Raw genomic sequence first — 22,538 nt, 5'->3', positions numbered from 1 at the left:
ATATTGTTATCGCAAATAATAAAATTTTATGAAATTTTACATATAATATCGATAACATTGAACTCGAAAAAATTAACAATGCAAGTCAGTTATTATTACCCAAAATAGCGATAACCTTTATCTGTCTTGTTGAACAAAAAAACAAGAAAACGAATCTTTCTTAAATAACAATAGTAGAGATGAATTGTCAAAAAATATCGAAAAACCCAGACAAGGCAATTCAAAATTATCGATATCACGATTATTAGAATTGCTAAGGATATCTTTCATACAATTACAATAACCTATTTCAGTCGATAACGATAACTTATTTCGAAATAGAAAATTTTCGATAACTAATTTAAAAAACTTTATATAACGATTATTAGAAAATCGATATATCTTTTTCCTATAATATCGATAACCAATTTAGAAATATCGAAAAAATTAATTATAGTTAGTTATTATTAATTAAAAAAATTGGATAACACGATTATTAGAAAATATATGCACCCTCTTCATATAATATCGAAAACAAATTTCAATCATTATCGATAGCATATTTCAGACAATATCTAAAATACTACTTTACTAGCATTATGTGGATTAAATTCGAATATTCAACATGTAAGTTAACAAAATGGTACCGCTTCTTAAAAACAGAGAAAGTTATCGAATTTACTAGAATAATCTTTTTAGTAAAATAGTATTTTGCTAGATTTTTTTTTATATTTTTCTTTGGATACATAGCGCCCGATACGACTTTAGATATTTTCCAAGAATTTACGCATTAATAATATTTTGACGGGACTGGACGAAATACAGTTATTTCTGTAAGCAAATCAACATAGAAACTTTGAGATATCGAAATTTTTAACAATAAAATTTTGTAACTGAGCTTGCTATTATTGACAATAACTGCAATACCGCGAGCGAAAGTTACTTAAGCACCCAAATAAGTTAATATAGCCCCTACTGAGCTGCCATAATTGCATTTCAGCTCAACTGTGGCATAAATAACATTTTATTTATTTTTTTCTCACTTCCAAATGCAACTTTATGACTGGCGATTAACCCCTATTTTCACCACAAACCTATCTTCAATAATTATTTCGTTCTACGAATCTGCCTTTTCAGTATATTTGGGTTGCTGTCAATTTAGTTTGACATGAACTGCAAGCTTATTAAATTTAAATAAGTAAATCCGCGCCAAAAAAAACACAAATATGTTTGACGGTATTTATTTCTCGTGTATACACAGTCCATATCTTGTACACACAGCCAATTTCCTCTATAGATCATATGGAAATTTAAATAAAAACTTCAAAGCTATAAGAAGTCTCCTAGACATGCCATAAAACATAACAAAGACACAAGCAGGCACACACACACACACAAACACACATACGAAAATGGCAAATTCCAAACAACCCAAACAATTGTGATTTTCAGCCGAAAAGTCTTATCTCATTCGACACAATCTACATTTGCATTACATGTGAATATCTGCGAGGCAAATATGATGTAGCTGCTGGCACACTTTCCACTGTCCACTGTACAACACACACGCACACTGACACATGCAGGCGCGCAACATTAGAAATACAAACAATACAAAACGGCGCGCAGACAAAATGACAAACGAAGCAGCGACATGATGGCAGCATTTTTTCCATCAACAGCGCCAATTTTGCACATTTTGGCTGCGAACAAAAGACTTAAGACACAAACTTCACGAGGCAGCCAGCATATGTACCACCAAATAGGCAACACATGTCCGTATGGTGTAAGTGCGCGCAAAGAAAGCAAACGGCGAGTTATCTCGCCATGTCATGCCAAGCTATGCCATGCTATGCTATGCGGGGATATGCTGTGCTATGCGGTGCTGTGCCTTGCATGGTCATAATTCAACCGCTTTTATAAACTTGTCATATGCAGCAATTGTCCGAAGCACACGATGCATAAGCAGAAGAAGAATGAGTCGCAACAACAACAACAATGAACATCTCTGTTGTTAGCAGTAAACAATGCGAATGCATATGCATGAAGTGAAATGACCAAAACTCACATGAATGAGTAGCTGGAAAAAATTACAAAAAAAAGCTATCCGTTGTTGCAACAAGCGCTGGTGGACAATTGTTAGGCGGCACCAATAACGCGACAAACAGGCGGCTGGACAATGTGACAGTTTGTATTAGGCGACCATGACGGCAAACTACAAGCGCCGCTATGACCAAAGGTGGAGGATTGCAAGAAGCAAACAAAAATACATACAACAACAAGCCGCTGCGGTGCATATACAATATTACAAAAGCAATGACTTTTTTGTGGCTGCGCGAAAAGTAGTATGAAATTGTTGACAAGCATAAAGCATAAGGCTGCTGAGAAAGCTGCCGAAAATGTAAATTCCATTCGGGAACTGCGACCAAAGTGAGGAGAAAAACGCGCCCTCATAAGTGGCAACATTAGCCACGGGCAGTGACAGTAAAATTTTCATTTCCATTTTCATTTCAGCTGGCATTTAGGCTGCAAATATTTTTTGTTGTGACATATATGCATGTATGTGTGTATGTTGTTGTTGCTGTTTATGCTTGAGCCTATGATTTGTAGCTGAACGACAGTCCAATGTAGCAAGTATTGTGGCAAGAAGCAAAACAATGAAAAAACACATTTTTTACCAGCTTCCAAAAAGCGCAATCGTCAACTCGCTATTCTCTGTTTTCTTTTTTTTCGTTTTTTATTTGTATACACTAGAGCTGCTTGCGATAAGCGTGCAATGACAGCGTGTAATGGTCTTTGCTTGTATGAAGTTCGCTTAGCATGCCTTTAATATACATAGTTACAGTGAATGTAGTAAGCAATTTGAGTTCTAATATGAATTATGTGCCGAAGACACACTGTGATAATATTTACCTAATTTTTTTTTGTTAAAGAAAGAAGTAAAATCGATAAATTGCCAGATAATACCAACAAATACATATAAGAAAACTTGACTGTCATTAAATACCAATAATATAACGACAAACAATAGTGAATTAGTAAATATCGATAAATTAAAATAAAAATATCGATATATTTCAATATCGATTTCATATTATAACCGTGGGTAAAATTTGAAAAAGATTTAATAAAAATTAAGAACGCTTTCCAAAATAGTTTTCGATAAATAGTATAAATATCGATAGCATATAAAAATATCGATAAACTATGAAATAAAAATCGACGCACATTTCAATATCGATCGAGCGCGATATTTATTAGCTCACCAAAATGGTTTTCGATAAATAACAAAAATATCGATAAAATATAAAATAAAAATCGATACATATATATAAATATATAAGTATAACATGAGCCAGTAGGTAAAAATAGTTCTTTTGGAAAAAATATCGATATATTTCGATATCGATATAATATCAAAAACGTGGGTAACATTTTAAAAATATTTAATAATACATTATAAACGCTCGCCAAAATGGTTTTCGATATATAACAGAAATATCGATAACACAAAAAATAAAAATCGATAAATTGTGGGTAAATATCGATATATTTTCAATACTTGACATAAAAAAACAAACGTATTAAAAGTACCGTATAAACATATAGTCAGAACATAGAAGTAAATACTTATGTATATATGTATATAATTATGTAAAAATTTCTTGGGCATAAAAAAGCAATATAAATTTCGCGCGAAGATTCATTTGTCGAAATATTTTTTTAGACTGTTTTTTTTTCTTTAAATTGAAATTACATTATTTTTCTCTATACAAAAGAGGAATAATTTCCCTCAAGTGCACCGAAACATCTTCATCAGAGCATCAAATGTGAGTATGTATCGCCATTGACTCGCTTTGATAACTGATTTCTGGCAACTGTATAAGCACTCGTATGCTCCTACTGAACACATATGCATAAACATGATGAAACTATGCGCTGCAAGTGAAAAACGAAAAAGCAAAAACAACAATGAGTGGCAATGGCTAGCAAACGAAGCTTGTCATAATTTCATTTAAACGAATTTTCCAAGCAAACACATGCACACATACATACATGCATATGCATATGAGTAAAGCGTGGGGATCGCACTTACACGAAATCACAAGAAGAAAAAAACTGAAAAAAAAATCAACAAAAACACGAAATAGCTTTATTGCAACGCTTTGAAGCAGCTTCTTGGCCAAGTTTATGGCCGCGGCACGTCAGCTGCCCACTACGAAAGAGAGTGTGTGTGTGTGTGGCGTCTTATGTTCGACCATAATTTAGCAGCACAAATGCAACTCTGTCTGCCTTTGTGCATTGGCGATAATCGAATATTGGTTTATTTTGCTTTAGGTGCGCTTGTAGTTGTTTTTGTAATTTCTTTTGTGCGCCTAACTCGCTTTTTGGTGGTACTTTTGGTTGAAATTGATGTTGCTGTTGGTCGCTTAGCAAGTTGGCAATGTCGTCAACATGTTCGACGCGGACGACACCAAACGACAAACGACGCCGACGTTGGCGATTGCGCGATGACGACAGCCGCAACGCTTCACTTTGGCTTGTCGGCTCTTGTCCTACGCCGAATTTAGGTCACGTTCAAGTGAGTCTCTTTGCTGCATGAATTTTACTCGCTTTGAAATTCTTTTGCGCCCGCCTTTTCGCTTGGCTGCCTGCCTGACTGCCTGCCTTTGTCCGCTTTTTTGACTTATTTGCAGCTTGTTGCCAATGCGGCAAGTGATTGTGATTTACATCATCACGAAGCCCACAGCGTTGTGAGGAGTCAGCCAGCTAGCCAACGAGCAGGCTGCAGCATCCCACAGCCGCTGTTGTTATTGTTGGCGATTCCATTTCGGTACCGTTGGCCTGGGAAAATATGACTTTCTTCTGGGTTAACGCGCACAATTTCGTTTTTTGTGTCAAGCGACTCAGTTTTTTTGGGTTTCGCTTTGGCATTTTTCGTCGTTCGTTTCTTTTATTTTCGTTTTACGGCCAGCAACAAAAAAGAATTTTGTGCACAAATTGTAATGGAAATGAAATGAGATGAAAGTTACCAATTGCAAATGAAGGCATAAAGCATTGGCTGTACAAGCAATTTATGTTTTCATAAATCCATGAGGCGTCGCGCATTGCGGCGCAGAAACACAACAAACAAAGAAAAGAAATTCAGCGTGTGGTTAAAGGCTCTTGAATGTGATGAAAATCTGACATAAAAAATCGACTTTTTGGAGCGTGTTATTACTTTTTCAAATTGTATTGCTTAAGCTATAATTTACTATGCACGCAGGTGTCATTGCGTTCAGTTGAAATATTCTGAAGAAAAAAAATATATATATTGAAAACCAAATAATTATATAGGTTTATGCAAAGATGTGTCTCTAATAATAGAAAGAAAAAATCTTTTCTTAAAATGAAGTCATGATTGAGCCACTATTTTCAAACCAAAGGAAACAGCCAATGGAAATCGATACGAATGGACGTTGGCTGCGTCTCAATCTAATCGGATTTTGCAACCACTCAAATTTACTCTCCCTTTTTAAATCGAGATGAAATCGATTCTTAGACAATTTCTCCAAATTTTACTCACTCCGACTTCTTTAGGTTGAGTCATTTGAACAACAAAGTGTACGCCAGAAATTCCCGGTCTATTGGTTGGTTGGTTTGTTGAAAACGGAGGCACAGAAACGTCAGAACGCAGGCGACTGCACTTAAGCCATCATCAACCACATTGTGCATCCAAGTGGTAACCAAGTGGTAACCAAGTAAACCTCATCAAACAAATCAAAAAAATCCACGGATTAAATACCTGATTTTTTCACCCCAGCTGGCCAAAGTCTTTTAAGTAAAAGCATTGGAAGCCGTGAAAGTTATACCCAACTCACCATCTTTTTGAAGGCAATGTTTCAGTCTATCTCATCATTCTTTAAGCATGCTCAGCATCCTGTCAACTCCATTTTACAAAATTTCTAAAGGTATGACCATAGAGATAGGTATACTAGTATCCTATGATGACCATAACAATGTTACTTATTTTAATTTTGCTTAAAAATATAAGCTTCTTGGTCTGACTTTCAACAACATTACCATAAAGTACTATTGTTATATGGCCAATGCTGCTAGTGTTTTTAGACCTAAGATATACAAAATTGAGGTATCCAAAGTACATTGCTTTCAACAGCCTTTGAAGTAGCTGAATGGTTTAGTGCAGTTTGCTGGAATTGAGCGAGCGGGCTAACTCGACTGCCTTTTCGTCTCCTGCTTTCATATAAATGGGTGCCCTGATGATTTTTACAAAAATTCACACTGAAATCCTAGTTATTTGCTCTTTGCATAGGTTATGAAAATAGGCTAATTTTTGTGATACCATGAAAACCCCCACTTGAACATCCGTTGAGATGCCCAGAACTCCAAAATACAACTTAAAAAGGCCGTCATATATCGCTTTGTAGATATTTATTGAGCTGGCTGCTATCTACTCCAACGAATTCGCCGAGTCCGTAGAAAATATGGCAACCAAGATGCTTCAACCTTAGTACGACGTAAGCTGAACAGTGAGGGAGAAAATATCTAGATATATCCACATAATTGCAGCTTTGACAAGTTGCGTCCTCCAAAACCTTAAGCCCCAACGCGTAAGGTCTAGTTAGAACACCTACAATTGCCTTGATGTGAACCTTCCTAGGGTCTAGTACGTTCCACTGTTGAGAAGTCTCAGAAGTCTTTCGCAACCCCACAAATGATGGTTGCAAATCAGCGCTTACGGATTCGGATGGGGTTTGCGTAACGTTGCCCTTTCTTGCGATCCCAACGACTTTACAGTTTTAGACTATTCTTCTTTGGTCAGACATCCAGATAAAACAAACAAAAACTTTCATAAATAAATTTATTTCAAGATTTAATTTTCTCCCACGAATTGTGAAAGCAATGATGGCTCGAGTGCACCCGAACCTACTTGACCATTTGACTCTCTCAATTGTTACAAATTACGCAGCCAACTTCAAGGGTTTCAGAAGTAAGCAGAATATACATTTAATTCATTATTTAATCTTGAACTTTTTAAGATTCTTCGGGTGCTTTTATATCAACTCTTCTCAAAGGCAATTCTTCACTTCGGCATTTTCAGATGTGCTATCTCAATCAAGCGCACAGGCAAACACTCAACACAAATTACCCATAATTTCTAAAAGTTCTAACACCCACCCACGAACCACCAAGTAAGCGGCATATGATAACATAATTACAAAAACAAAAAACAAAAAAAAGATCAGAACTTTAAGTACAAAGGCAAGAATAATAAAAATGTAGAGACAGGGCCACCAACTGACCACGCTGATGAGTGAGGCAAAGAAGAAGACAAGAACACCGAACGGCCTGTGAGTCAGCGCTTGAACTGACAACTGACGGGGCACCACCAGCTTCAGTGTACGCAAACATGCAACACACGCCATTGCAAAGCATGTGAGTGCTGTTGCACGAGTTGGACAACTTTTTTCCAATACATGCCTCAAGACTAACAAAAAAAACCGAATGAAAATATGAGCAGCAGAATACCACCATGTTTACCGCGTACGTGTGGGTCCCTGCGCAAACGTTTTGTATGCTTAGCAGCAAGTGTGGCAAGTGGCTATGGACAGACATCATTTCGGTTTGACTGCCACATGAGCGCACGTTTTCATTTAATCATAATTTTCTTCATTTTGCTGCAGCTTTTGTACGCATTTTGTTGCTTTTGTTTTTGTTTATCACAAGTAGTTATTATTCGTTTTTAGTGGCTTCCCTTTGCTGGCTCAATTCCGAAATGTGGGCAGTTGCAGTGAACCCTTTTAATCGGCGCTCATTATATTTAAGTTGGAAACATTAAATTATACCACAAAAAAATAAATAAACCAAATTGCGCTTAAATGTTTATGGCTATGAATTTGGGGGAACAAAACATTGGCAGTTAGATAGATATTGCCCTTAATTAACTGAGGAGTGGTTTTAGTGTTTGCGATTAACCTCTTTCATTGACGGAATTATTTCGTTTAGTATTTAATGCGATTTGTAAAGTGAGCACATTTTTTTCAGGTGCGGCGCTGATTCAGCTGCTTTTAGTTGTTATTAGTGCGCCCATATGTAGGCAACATTTGTTGAAAATGTTCATAATGCTCCTAAATGTACGCAACATTTTTTTAGTTATTTTCTATTTTAAAGGATTTTAGTTTATTTATTCTCTAAGGGAGTTATTACTTGCTATTTTTTACAGAAAGATGTACTAAATTCTATTTTTCAGACATACTATTGTAAACACATTTATTGATATTCCTGGTTCCAGAAGTGATATAAGACATTCTAATTGTTTTTCCTTTATTTTACGAATCTTTAAAGTATCATTCATTTTGTTTTCTTTAAAATATTTTCAGCAAGTTTAGTATATTCTCTTTCTTAAACAATATGTTCTAAAAATTGTTGATAATGCTCCTAAATGTAGGCAACATTAAAATATTAATATTAATTTTTTTTAATTGAAGAGGTATGTAGATCTGTCAACACACAACTAAATAAATTTATGAAAAATATCTGTCAGAAATACTTTTCAGCAGAGTTGCCACTCATTTAAAGACAAAAAATTGAAGAAACTCGTAAGATATATTGCATATTCAAATTTTTCGTCGCCAAATAGCACACATTCCAATGAAATTTACAAAGTAAACAACTTTTTAAACTAAAAAGATTTTTGAAAATCATTGCCACCTATTTCAAGTTTTCTTTTAAAAAAAATTATTTTTAGCTAATGAAAATTTTGAATAAATAATCATGAAACGAAGTGGATTTCCTGGAGAAAAAAATTTCGAAAAGGGTTGCCACCTATTTAAATTAATCTAAAAAAATTATTGTTTTAGGTAATGAAAATTTTGAATAGGTAATTATGAAACGAAGTGGATTTCCTACAGACAACATTTCAAAAAGGGTTGCCACCTATTTTAAAATTTTATTTCGAACGAATTACTATTATTATATTAAATAATAATGAAACTAAGCTGATTTCCTGCAGAAAACATTTTCAAAAGGGTTGCCACCTATTTAAAAATTTTATTTTAAGCAAAGTATTAAGATAAATTTATATATTTTAAATAAATAACAACGAAACAAAGTAGATTTCCTGCAGAAAAAATTTCGAAAAGGGTTGCCACCTTTTTCAAAAAAAATCATATTTATTTTTTATTTTTTGTTTTATTAAAATAAATATTTATGCAATTAAACTCAAAGCAAAGTATTTCAGAAAACTCATGTAACCATAACTGCACCAAAAATATATGACAATGCAAAAGATTTAAACAAATTTTTGAGGTTAGAAATTTAACTATTACACAGAACGGAAATGTAAAAATTAGTTTCATGTCATTTCTGCTAAAATCTTACTTCTAAATCAAAAAAGCGAAAGTAGCAACAATTAAAATTAGATATGGAAACAATTCTATGCTAAAACTGAGCCAACCAAGTTTGGTTAGCAGCTTGATGGCAGTAGTGAGGTCATGCTGCTTGACTTTTATGATTTAGCTAAATATATTCACGATAATGTACTGTTACGCAGGAAATAACGAAATTAAAATCAAATTATGAAGAATTACAAACACTACGTGCCCCAAATACACAGCGAAACGAAACCGGACTGGAGATGCCGCAAATGAAAGTGAAACGAATTTGTTTGTAAAATGTATGTATGAATGAATGTAAATACATATAATGACATTACAAGTTGAGTTAGAACAAAACAAAGGGAAAACTAAACAGCATTAAAAAAAAATAAAAAAATATTTATATATATATTTTATAAAATTTCACACATCATAAAAATTAAAAAAAGAAATAAATAAATAAAAGTAATATAAAGATCTTAAAAACTACCCAAAATCGTAAAAAAATAACTAGATATGTACATTTGAGCGTCTGTGTTGGCAACAAATTTCAAACACACCATTAAAAAATGCCTTCCATTAAGCCAAACGACACACGTACTTACTCTTCTGCATGTTTAGACCTTTTCTCTTTATGCTTTCATCACCTCTTTCGCACTCGAAATAATTTTATGTTACAATGTCAAAGCGTTTGACAGAACTGGGGCAGCTGTGTCAGTCGAGTATGAGTGCATGAAATTGAAGCGGCCAAAAGCAAGCTGCCCAAAGTGGCGCCACAACTACCTACGCCAGCACGTATGTGTATGAGTGAGTGTGTGTTGTACATAAAACTCAGTTTCATTTGTGAAAATCAGTGCAACGAAACTCGTGCAGTCACTGGGTCATCAGTGAGCCGACACGCCATATCAAGTGGTCGAGCGCGCAATGACAAGGGTATACGTTACATGGGGCCAGCCGTAAACCATTACTGGGCGTTAAATGAGCTGCGAGTGTCTTCCGCTTGACAGCACGTCCATTGTCTATTCTAAGCTCCTCGGAAAGAAATTACCAAAGTAAATGTACGTTTATGTGTGTATGTGTGCCGGTGGGTTAAACCGCTACTCTCGCTAGCAGTGCTTTGTGTGTTGCAAGGGCATACATATACATAGACATCGTTTGTCGCGCAGCGCAGTGAAAATTCAAGTTCCCAGCCAAGACTCTAAGTCACTGCTGACCATTGACATGCGCATTACGCCGACAGTTCGTGCACAAGTAGGAAGCGCATTAAGCTAATAGTCGGAGTAAAAGTACTTTTCGTTTATTTACGTGCCCAAGTGTGTGTGTGTGTTTGGTGTCTCTGTGTGTGAAAGGTCGTGGGTGCTTCATATTAATTAACTTAATGGCTGGTCGCAAGTGACTTTAAACAGCATGAAATCTAATTTGTTTCACTTTTTCTTGCGTTGGTCGTACAAATTATCTGAAAGTGAAACTCGGCACCCTGACTGTGGCATGTTGCCTCATTTCATTTGAATTAAATTCACACTTTGCACCGTTAGGAGTCAGCGGCATGCTTACCTACATAGTCATTAACGCTTGCGTTCCGCCGAAATCGAAACTGTATCATTAGCTTCGTGCCTAATTCCGCATGATTTTACATATTTCATTTATTTTGCTTACCTGCAATGAGAAAGGAGAGATGAGCAACATTAGTAACCAATTGAAAGCATCGTGTGAAAGTGAAATTATGTCAAAACGGTTTGTAAAAAAGAAATAAATAAACCAAATTCTTTAGTAATTTTATCATAGGAAAATATACGTGTACAAACTTAAGGGGCACACCGAGTGTGGAACCCTAACACAAAAAATGATTTTTGAGAACTAAAAAAAGTCATATCATCTAATAATCTTATAAAGAAAAACTCATTGAGAAGATGGAACTGAAGATCGTAATTCAAAAATTATTTAAGATATCGGTTCTAGCATGTTATTTTTAGATAAGTCGAAGTTTTCAAAATACGCAGGAAAAATATATTATTTTTATTTCAACATTCCCATATTTTTTCGTTAAGGAGCATCAACTTTTTAATCAAAAATGTATTTATCAAACTATTCTGTAAACAAAACATATTTTGTAAGTAAAAAATTAGTAATTTATTCTAATTTAACATCATAATCCCTTACAGCATAATGTAACAAAGGTTCTTGTCTTTGCTAAAATGGCTACATTGTAGTCCTTAAGGGGCACCAAACCTTCAACCTTATAATTATTTCTCAATAACCATTCTGTAAATGCAACATATTTTGTAAGTAAAAAATTAGTACATTTTATTTTAACTTAGCAACCAAATGTAACAAAGGTTCGTGTCTTTGCTAAATGGCTATATTGTTCTTAATATTTGGTATATTAAAATTTCAAACTATGGCGAAAATATCAACTATATAGTTGGGGAATTTCAGCTGTAACGATCAGAGTTTGTACCAAAGACAACCAGTTTAAAGTTTCAAAAATATCCAATATTTAGATTGGCATATTTTCAATATAATATCAATAGTTATACTCGTATAATCCCTAAGGGATTGATAATTATACCAAAATTGGAAGTAATCATCTTAGATTTGTTAGGTGAAGAGAAAGCCAAAACTATTTTAACAGATTTTTACCCAAAATCGGCTCTATAAACATTTAATCTTAATTTGATATCTTTTACTTTATCATTACAATTTTATTATTATTTTATCATTAGAAACACATATGTATTTGTATGTATGTTATATAAACCTTCTTTCACCTACTAATTTCTTTCTCTTTTCTTCTATTTCAGGTATGTTTTCCAGTTCTAAACATGAATATTCCATACTAAGTTTTGTGTAAGTAACTTATCAAACCGAATTAAAAAGCAAAATATATATTCAAATTGCATTTATTTCAAGCATAAAATTATTACAAATTATTACAAAAATTACATTTACGCATTAAATTTTTTTTTGGTTTAAAAGCAATATTAAAAAAATTAAAAAAAAAAACTTAAAACATTTTCTAAATGTTTCGAAAACTATTTATGCTATGTAAACATATTTTCAAACATAAATATACATACACTCACTCATCACACACACAAAGCTCCCACAGCTAATTTTACACCCGTAAATTTTCCTATCGTTAAATATGCTACTTATCATCTCTGATCATCGCTGTCGGTAATTACAGTAGATCAAAAAGCAGAGAGGAGACAGCTACTCCCTGAGTTGTCATAACAAAAGCAAATAGAGGAGATCTGATATAATTTTAATTGCTATTGTGTGTCGTAATAAATAGCATAAGAATGCATTACGAAGTCTTATCAAGATCGACACGTCACGGCACAGACACTTAAGCACACCAAGAAACAAATTTTGTATGAATGAAGATTTCTGGCTTCATTCATAAGAGAGCTGACGGTTGAGTGAATCAAAGAAAGAAATGGTAGAAATACAGTAACAGGCAGATTATGCTGCTTTTAATATGATATACTATGGAACGCGAAGTGAGGTAGTGTTGATATTTTTATATTATTTATCAAATGAAAGTAAATACTGGATTTTATATGGTGGATTAGGAGATTAGAAATGATGAATTATGATGTAAGAAGATTTAGTGATCTGACAAATATTGAACCATAAATAATTTACTTAAGTCAAAGCTTATAATACGCTTCCAGTTAGTGTTAGGTTCTTAATGAAATGAAAGCGTCTGTTGGTCGTCGAATACTCACATTTCGTTTATTCCGAGAATTCTCAATCTTTCAACCAATGAAATTTTTTTTTTGCAAAAAATTAAAACAAGAGATTTTATTTCAGTGGATATTACTTCAGCCTCGGAATAAAGAAGAGTTGACAACCTTTTTTTTAGGATACGGAAAATTGTAAGCTCTCCGGAACCGACATAGAAATATCAAAAAAAATAGAGAGAGAGCGAGATAGAGTGAACGAGAGAGGTAAAGGGAGATCTTTATCTTCTTATCAAGCTTTTTTGCAAATAGTGAAAACTGAGTGATTTTATTCCAGTAGAGATTTTTTCAGTCTCGACTAATTTTGGGATATGGAAATGGTTAGCTCTTGGAGCTGACATGAAGGAGAAAAAGATTAGTAAGAGAGAGATAAAGTGAGCGAGATAGGCCGAAGGAGAGAGCGAGATAGAATATCATACAGTTTTGGATTTGCAAAATGCTAAACTCTCGGGAACTGAAATAGAAAGGTCGAAAGAAGGATGGAGAGAGGTGGAAGGGGAGAGAGCGAGATATAGTAATAATAATTTTGTTATTTTAAAACTGATATATACTGGGGAACCAAGATCGAGTGAGCGACAGGCAGAGAGAGAGAGGAAAAAAAGAATGAACGAGAGGGGCATAGAATAGATAAAGAGAGAGCTAGATAAATGAGAGAAACAGATTTTTTTTTACATCGAATTCGGTTAATTTCCCTAATTAACCACAACCACAAATCGACGCAGCAGTTCACAATAATATTCATGAGTAAACGATCTAATTTTCACAGGACATACATCGCACATACATCATATACATACATATGTATATTAAAACCTGCTGATAGAACCAGTCAAGTCTGAACCATTTCATGCTAGCTTGTCTTAAGAAAACTATTGATTAGACTATTTCTGGGACTTGGATGTTCATATATGAAGGGAGCGGTGATGGGTCCACAGTTGAGTGATTCAAGATAGTCAAACAGCGGCAGAAGTTCTTTGGAAGAAGAAGTTGGCGCTCGGCATATTCGAAAATTCCCTAGGGTTCGTTTTTTTAACAGCATAAGGAAATAGGGCTGTAATAAAATGTACAGTACGCTAAGCCAGAATATCTGAGTTCACGAACTGTCATGCTGCCCGTCATACAGCACCCGCCCCATCAATGTAATCACCTCATTAGATATGCCGAAGCGAATAATTGTTGCATGTGGCATGTCAGCTGTCAAAGAGGCTGAAGCGCAAAAACGAAAATAAATAAATCAACAAGCCACTGCTGTCAATACGCCTTTTACATGTAGCTGTCAATGAAGCAAGATACAGCATGCGCTAAACAACACACACACACACGAACACATGAATAAAATTACAGCGAAATTTTAGAAAACTCCAACACACTATCAGCTGGGGGCCCGCAACATGTGACAAAACGAGAAATGACAATTCCTAAAAATGCATGTCGCTGTGTGTGTGTGAAATGGTAACGTGGTAGCGCCGACGCTAGTTGCATGTTGACTACCGCATTGCTGTGTTGCATGTTGATTGTTTGTTTGCTCCGCATTAAATGCATTCCTCTGTATACGCCGAACAAATGTGGCAAACAAATGTTGCAAATGCAAATTGTGGCGGACAGCATGGCCCCGAGGCAATTTTCAAAATTTTACAAATAACACAAATGACAACAACAACAAAGACAATGAAAAAACTAAAAATTAACAAAAAATGTGCGGCGGCCAGCATATGAACTGACAAAAGTTGCAAAGCAAAAACAAACAATAACAACAATTGACTCAAAATGGCTGTGGCACAGCGCTATGTTGGCCCGTTGCTGCCACTTGTTGTGCATTTCGCCATTTTTCGTTAAATTTAACCCGCATTGGTGGCTGGCTGGCTGGCTTTTCTATTTGTGCCACACGCGCATGTCACACAACGGCCGAGGGTCGCGGCTGCCGCATGCCACATGCGCACCCTGCCCGCCCCAGCGCCAATGTGTGTCCGTGTCAACGCTGAGGCTAAATATTGCGGACAGTTAATTTCTATGGCGCACAGAATTTACCGTTCGTTGGCAACAACAACAACAGCAACGCCACCAATAGAACGGTATTCCGCAACAGCAATAAGTGTACGCGTTGCCACATGGGACACGCGCAGCTGAGAAAACTTGCCACAAATGCGCGCAATGTTGTCGAGTGAAATTTTACTGCCAACAACAATTACAAAAACACACCAGCAGAAAAAAACGACAACAACAAAAACAAAGTAGTAGAATTAGCGAAAGAAAATTGCTGCCACTGCAGTGAAAACGCTTTGTTTGCGCCACACAGCCAGCCAGCATTTGTTTGCGTTGCACAGTGAATTTGTTGTGGCACGCTGTTACTGTTGTTGCCACTTTATCGCTATTACTGTTGTCACATATCTGTGTTGCTATGTGCACCCGGAGGGGAGTGTGCGCCACTAATGCCAGCCAAAAGTCGGCAAACGACGACAGACGACAAGTGCTCTTTGTTGCAGCCATTTACTTGCCACGCCAAATGCCCCAGCCAGCTACTGTGCCACTGTGCGCCGTCAGCAGGCCCTTTGTGCGCGGCGCGTAAACAAATGTTATTGTTGCTGTCGTTGCAAATTCGTGCCGCATGTCGACGCACGTGCAAACGCGCCGCACGCACCACACATACAAATGCGGGCTCAACGTGCCGCCACTGTTGCCTCCGCCGCGGGCAATCAGCAAGTGTAAATTGCACATGCAAATCGACAACAAATGCCAAAACAGTAAACAAATACCAAGCAGCACGCAACAACAACAACAGTGCCAATAGACGAAGGCAAAATTTATGACTTTCAGCTGCGGGACATAGGAAATTAAGGCAAGCGCTGTGTGGCATGCAACAGTGTGCATAATTGCATATGTACCTGCACCTTGCTGGCGTTCATAACTTTATGTGTTGCATGAAAGCGCGTCGAAACTGCGTGATTGCGCATTCCCCGAGTGTGTGGCGCGTTGGGCTTCGTTTCATATTTTCGTCGCGACGCCGCTACGTTTGTGGCACACGAACTGTCGCCTTAACGTCTGCGGCTTATATATGAATGTAGTGTTTTTTGCTGCTTTGCTGGTGGTACTAGGCGCTTGTCGGAAGTTCGAAGTTGAGACTTGAGCACTAATTTCTACTTCGTGAGATAAAAACTGAGCCAAAATATTAATGCAGGAGAAGCGTATATATGTTTGAACATATATATGTTTATGACCAAACTAAAACAAAGAATTTAGGTTTGACTGATGGCTATTGGAATTTTGTAGCAGGCATAAATCTTATTCAAAAAAAACGTTATTTTATCTCTCATGACCGGGTCCATTTTCAAAAGGATTATATACTAACCACTAATAGTTGTATCTTGATTTTGATCGTATGGCCATAATATGTTATATTAAACCCATCTGGATACTTTCATCAGAGATTGTACAACTGTCTTGGACAATAATTCATTCCGAATTGCGTGATGCTATCTTGTCAAAAACAAAATTTTCCATACAAAGATATGTATTTGATCGTTTAGTTTGTTTGATGACCGTATGCAAAGTATTTGCTGTACTTGTTCGGTAACCATTCGGATGGCACTTCTTCGGCAACTCTACATCCTCAGTGATCCGATCTGAGCAATTCGTTCAGAGATTGTAAAGTTGCTGAAAAAGTGACACCCGATTGACTACCAAACAAGTACAGAATATACTGAAATCACCAAACCGATGTACAAAGAAATTTTGCGAAAGGCCTGACAGACGGATCCGGGGGTGATGAAATGCCTTAGATACATCCATAATCGCCAAGATCATGTGCAAGAGTTCAGCAGAAAAACTCGTTTGCTTTTTACACACACGATCTCGAAAGAAGAGCCGGATGGTTGTTCACCTCTTGCCAGGTCACATCCTACAGGCATCACAAACTAAGCGGGAGGGCAAAGGTAACGACGATTACATGCAGAAAGTGCAACAAGTAGGCATGAGAAAGACGCTGGCATACCTCATATGCCTCTGTCCAGCGTTATCTCGTCTTAAATATCTAAGAGCCTTGCAATTCACGAGACTAAATAAAGTATCAAACTTAGGTATCAAGCAGCTTCAAAAAGCGTTGGCGTCCTGTATGATGAATATTTCAGCTCAAAATAAATTGGACCTCCATTTTGCAATACTAAGGACCAATAGGTCTATATATGGCGTGACAGCCGGCTAGTATGACTTAACCTCATGTAGAGTTGCTACAATTTCCACGCCAAATTTCTTAAAGATATCTTGCGAAGTAGAAAACCTTTCATACTTAAGGACCTGCCTTTTATATTGGGTAGTCGAAAAAGTCTTTTCGTTTTTCTAATCACACTTCAGCTTATTTTTTTTATGTATAATGAACAATAGAGACATTATTACATCAGTGTAAAACTTTTTTGATTTCTTGGCGAAATACTGCGACAAGTAATATTCACAGGCTTCTCTTGAATCCAGGTTTACTCCATTAAGGGAGTTTTGCATTGATCGAAACAAAGTGTAGTCCGATGCTGCTAGGTCAGGGCTATATGGTGGATGCGTCAAAACTTCCCAGCCAAGCTCTCCCAGTTTTTGCCGAGTCATCAAAGATGTGTGTGGTCTAACGTTGTCCTGATGGAAGACGAAGCCCTTTCTGTTGATCAGTTTTAGCCGTTTTTTTCGATTGCTTGCTTCAATCTCATTAGTTGCTGACAGTAGAATGTAGGATCAGTCGTCCGACCAGGCTGGAGCAGCTCATAGTGGATGACTTTTTTCCAAAGCCATCAAACACTCAGCATAACCTTTCAAGGCGTCAATCCTGGCTTGTTGATGCGATGTCATGGCTGCTTATCCGACAGTCCTAGTCAATCTTTTCCATAATTTCATTTTTCATATCGAAATTTCCAGAACGGAAGCGAGCAAACCATTCGTCTCCGTAAACTTTACAAATTTCAATTGTGGCTTGCGTGGCATTCTTCCCTTTCTTATACAAAAATTTCATAGCGAATTTCTTCATTATTTTCACTCATTTTTGAACAGCTGTAACTTTTTTTCAATTTCCCCGAATTAATTTTTTTTTGTTAAGCGAAGCTTATCTTTCCAACACTATACGACATGATACAATGTGACTGTATCTACATCTATTGACAAAATGCGAAAAGACTTTATCGACCACCCAATATAAACGATTCCTTTTGAATAACCAAAAACTTTAAGCGGTTATTTGTAAGGCGTTTAAAAATTGTGAAAAAACTGAATTTTGTTCAATCGGTAATCATTTTACACTTAGATTTCAAATAATGATTTTGAATAAAATTTTTTTTTCGCTTCGGAATTATTTTTCTCGTTATTTTGTGATTCCTTTACTGCTTTCAAGTATTCCCACAGTATGCCAAGCAATCAATAACCCTTCCATCAAGCTTAACGTTAGTGTGGCAACAAAACATGTAAACAAAATCAAGCTTATGGGTGCAAGTTTGTGGCTTAAGTCTTTTGTCTGTGACCGCTGCTGAAGATATGATGAGCGGTATTATGACTGTGTTGAAAATTTTGAAACATACAAATGCAGCGATTACAAGAGATTATAGAAAACAAATACCTAAACAATTTGTGGTGTGAAAATCGAGCGACAAGGCGGTCCAGACAGTATATTACCTCGTCGGTAACGTAGATGAGCACAATACAATTGCTAATGATAATTGATTTTAGATATCATCTGACTGTTCGACTCACCTACTCTTTGCAAGCAACAAAGTAATATTACAAACTCGTTACGCTTTTCACAAGTGTCAAGTATTTGTGCCACTTTTGCGCAGTTGCACAGCTTATAAGTGTGACGCGTTGGCGATGCTGCGATTTCTTTACAACGAAAATACGCTACCGGTTGTCAATTTAGTGCAGCTAACTCGTCAAACCTGGACTAAATGGACTAGAAAAACAACAGCATGCAAATTAGCATAAATCTTTTGACTTGTCTTAACTGTGGCAACAACTTTTTAGCGAAGCAGTTAGTTAATAGTAAACAGAATTGAAATTGTCTGCGCAACTGGTTGCGCTGTCAACTGCATTACTGGTTGTTTTTGACAAAAACAAAAAAAAAAATAATAAAATAAAAATGTTTTTGCATGCAACAACGGTGCTTTTATCCTAATTCTTTGCTTTTTTAGTGGTGATTGACAGCTTCCAAGACTGATATGCTTACAGCGCGCCATAGAGTTACTGATAGAATGTGGAGACGCATGTGTGGCAGGATTCTTGTTTGTTGTTTAGTAGAGTCATACAAATATAACTCAAATGCCAGACGTGAAAAAAAACGAATTGTGAAAATATTCGCCATAACATATACGTGCAACATTGCAAAGACACCGCGCATTACATTGAACCGTAGTTATGAGGACAAGCAGAAAATATATGAATACAGTTTTAAGTTGTTGTTGCAGTGAGAAAATATGGTAATAAGTGAAGGTGCTGTTACCACATGCAATCAATACATATGCATATAAGCACTCACGCCACAGATCCATCAGATCCCCGTCAATACTCAAATACATTCATTTCAAAAAGTCCGTTTTCTTTCGCAAGCAAAGAACTTACATAGAAGTGTTTGTAAATAACAAATATTGGATTTGTGCTTTATGGCAACGCGTTGCAAGAACTTTGTCACAGGAATTTCAAAGAATAAATACAGAAAGAAACGGGCATTTATGGAAGCTAAGGGCGTGTCAGTCGCTTGTAGTATGCAGCTAACAAAATATGGAAATATTAATGTGTGAAATTTTGTAATGCGGATTTCTTCTAAAGTCACATGGACAACAACTAAGCCATAGACCCGTTGTGTAGACTAAATAAAGCAAAAAAAAAAATAAAAAGCAGTTTTCATTATGACTCTCTGATAACTTAATCGAAAATTTACATACAGTGAAGAAAATTTATAGCAAAACACGTGTGTGTATTTTTTGAATTTTCGATTACTAATATCCAAACGGTTACTTAAAGCTGATAATGACAATGATTAATTTAATACTTTTCCATAAATAAGCAACTAGTAATTAAAGGTTTTTATATAATAAATATTCAAAAAGTAATTTTTAGTAATTGTTGCACTACATAATCAAAAGTAGTAATTTAATTACTTTTAGATTACTTTCTATTATAATAAACTTTAAATATGTAACTGTATTTAGTAGAAGTATTAAGCACTTTAATTTATTTCAGTTTATTTGCCCCATTAGGCAAACAAAAGTATTTAAAAAAGTAATTAATTACTATTTGATTACTTTCATTTACAACTGATTACTTCAAGTATGTAACCATGATAGACATAAAATTATTGTATACAGAAGTAAAAGTAGTATCGTAGCAATTTAATTACCTTTCAATTACTTTCACATAAAATAGATTACTGTAAGTATTTGACTCACTTTTTTAAAGGTTTATTAAACGCTTTAAAAGTGGTTTATACAAATTGAAAATAATTAACAGTAATCGGAAAATGTGCAATCTACACTCCTTCCAAAAACAATTACTTTGCATTACATTTGTATTGAGAATTCTATTTAATTTCCTAATAAGAGAACAATTAAAAAAAGTAATTAATAGCAATTTGAAGTCATAGTTGTAACGTAGCATTTAATTACTTTTCAATTACTTTCATTTATAATTGATAACTTAAAATAAATAACTATACTTCGCAGAAGTTTAATAAATTTTATAAAAGTAGTTTACTTAAAATGAAAATAATTGAAAGTAATCGAAATACTTACATTTTTTTATTTTTTTTATTTACGCTTCAAAATATAAATTTTATAATCTAAATCTGAATGCAAAGTAATAATGGGAACAACTGGGAAAAATAATTATCGGTAATCATTACAATTACTAATCACTATTTTACCACATTCTTATTAAAGACTTTTAAAGTGGTTGACTAAAAATTAAAATAATTAAAAGTAATCGAAAAACTTGCATTACTTTAACAATTACTTTGCACTGCCCTTGTGATTATTTTATATATATATATTTTTTTTTTTTGCTAACGTTTTAGAGTTTTTATAATCAAAATCGAAATTTGAAATAATAATGGTAGAAATTGAATGAAGTAATTAAAGGTAATCATTACAATTAATAATGAATATTGTACCGCTCTGAAATATACACTTTAAAAGTGGTTTACTTAAAATTAAAATACTTAAAAGTAATCAAAAAAATTTAGATTACTTTAACAATTACTTTGCATTACTTTTCTTGTGATTATTTTACTAATAGTTCTTGTGCCAACATTTCCTATTTTTTTAATCGAAAAATTTAAAATTTAGATAATTTAAAATAATAATGGTAGAAATTGAGTAAAGTACTTATCGGTAATCATTACAATAAATAAAGAATATTGTAGCGCTATGTTTATGAATAATAATTATTTGCGTCAAATTATATGTTAGTAAGATTTTATTCTTAGTCGCAAATATCCATAAACTTTTTAATGTAATATTATTATTAACTTTTTCGTTACAGGTAAGCAAAGGAAGCTCTGAAGAAATAAAAATTCACAATCAACATTGATTTTAGTAACAAAAATTTCAAGGTATTTTACTCACAGAATCTTATTAAAATATATTTCCTATTTGTGTTTACGCAACTAGACGTCAAGCAGCGCGCATGCGACAGTGTTACCATAGAAATACCAAAAATCTACGCAAGAGACCCCAAGTAACACTGACCAAGATCTTGCGTGCCATTGAAATTAAAAAACAACAAAAAATACATAAAAATAAAACAACATGTTTGTAGCTGTGAGTCAGTGATCTCTACAAGCTTTATTAGCCGCTGGTCATTTGGCGCATGCGTGCACTCTTGCTGCCAGTACTGTTGTTGCCACTGCTACGAGTACTTGTAGCGACCCCAAAAGTCAGTGTGCCACCGCTGCAGTCGTAACTACTTTTGTTGTTACACACTTTAAATCTTGCTGTTGTTGCTTTTAAACAGTTGAAGTGCAATGTCACTCGCGTTTGACAGGTGTTCTTTTTTATATTTGCTTTCCTATGTTTCTTTTAATAATTGCTAACTTTCCGATATGAAAGAAAATTCTTGAAGAAACCCCACGACAAAAAGAGAGAGAAAAAAATCGTAAAAATGCGCACAACAAACAAATCCACCGAGCCATCAAAATTCCGACACCGCTTTAAGGTGGCTTGTTAATATACATATGTATATAATGGGCGAAAGCAACAGAGACGACGGCAACTAATACATGCACACACATACATACATATCTACAGTAAGACCTGACAGTCGTAAGAGGTTGGTAGTCTTTGCCACTGCTGAGTCTTATGCTACCACTTACTTGTGCTGCACTCAGTCTTGTTGCTTGCAACAGAGTTTTTGTTGTTGTTGCTTGCAACTGCATTTATTGTTGTTGTTGTTTGCAATTGTATTTTTGTAGTTGCTTATAAGT

General features: G+C 35.2%; 2 protein-coding genes across 7 annotated transcripts in view; one reads left to right on the top strand and one right to left on the bottom strand.

Annotated features, from left to right (window-relative positions):
• LOC105229917 (autophagy-related protein 16-1) overlaps positions 1–22,538 on the bottom strand; it is a 236,216-nt gene that overhangs the window by 101,993 nt on the left and 111,685 nt on the right. The window lies entirely within an intron of this gene.
• LOC105229838 (uncharacterized) overlaps positions 1–22,538 on the top strand; it is a 127,343-nt gene that overhangs the window by 14,395 nt on the left and 90,410 nt on the right. The window contains exon 2 of one of the 4 annotated variants that reach the window (XM_049447946.1): positions 12,158–12,203. The exons of 2 other annotated variants lie outside the window; for them this stretch is intronic. The gene's annotated coding sequence lies outside the window, so the exon portion shown is untranslated. Of the gene's footprint in view, positions 1–12,157; positions 12,204–21,652; positions 21,669–22,538 lie in introns of those variants that run through there. One more of the 4 variants, XM_011210308.4, reaches the window with a different exon arrangement.

Source organism: Bactrocera dorsalis, chromosome 2, assembly GCF_023373825.1.
Source record: "Bactrocera dorsalis isolate Fly_Bdor chromosome 2, ASM2337382v1, whole genome shotgun sequence".
Lineage (NCBI taxonomy): Eukaryota > Metazoa > Arthropoda > Insecta > Diptera > Tephritidae > Bactrocera > Bactrocera dorsalis.
The sequence above is the reverse complement of the archived record's forward strand: the minus strand, read 5'-3'. Positions and strand labels throughout refer to the sequence as shown.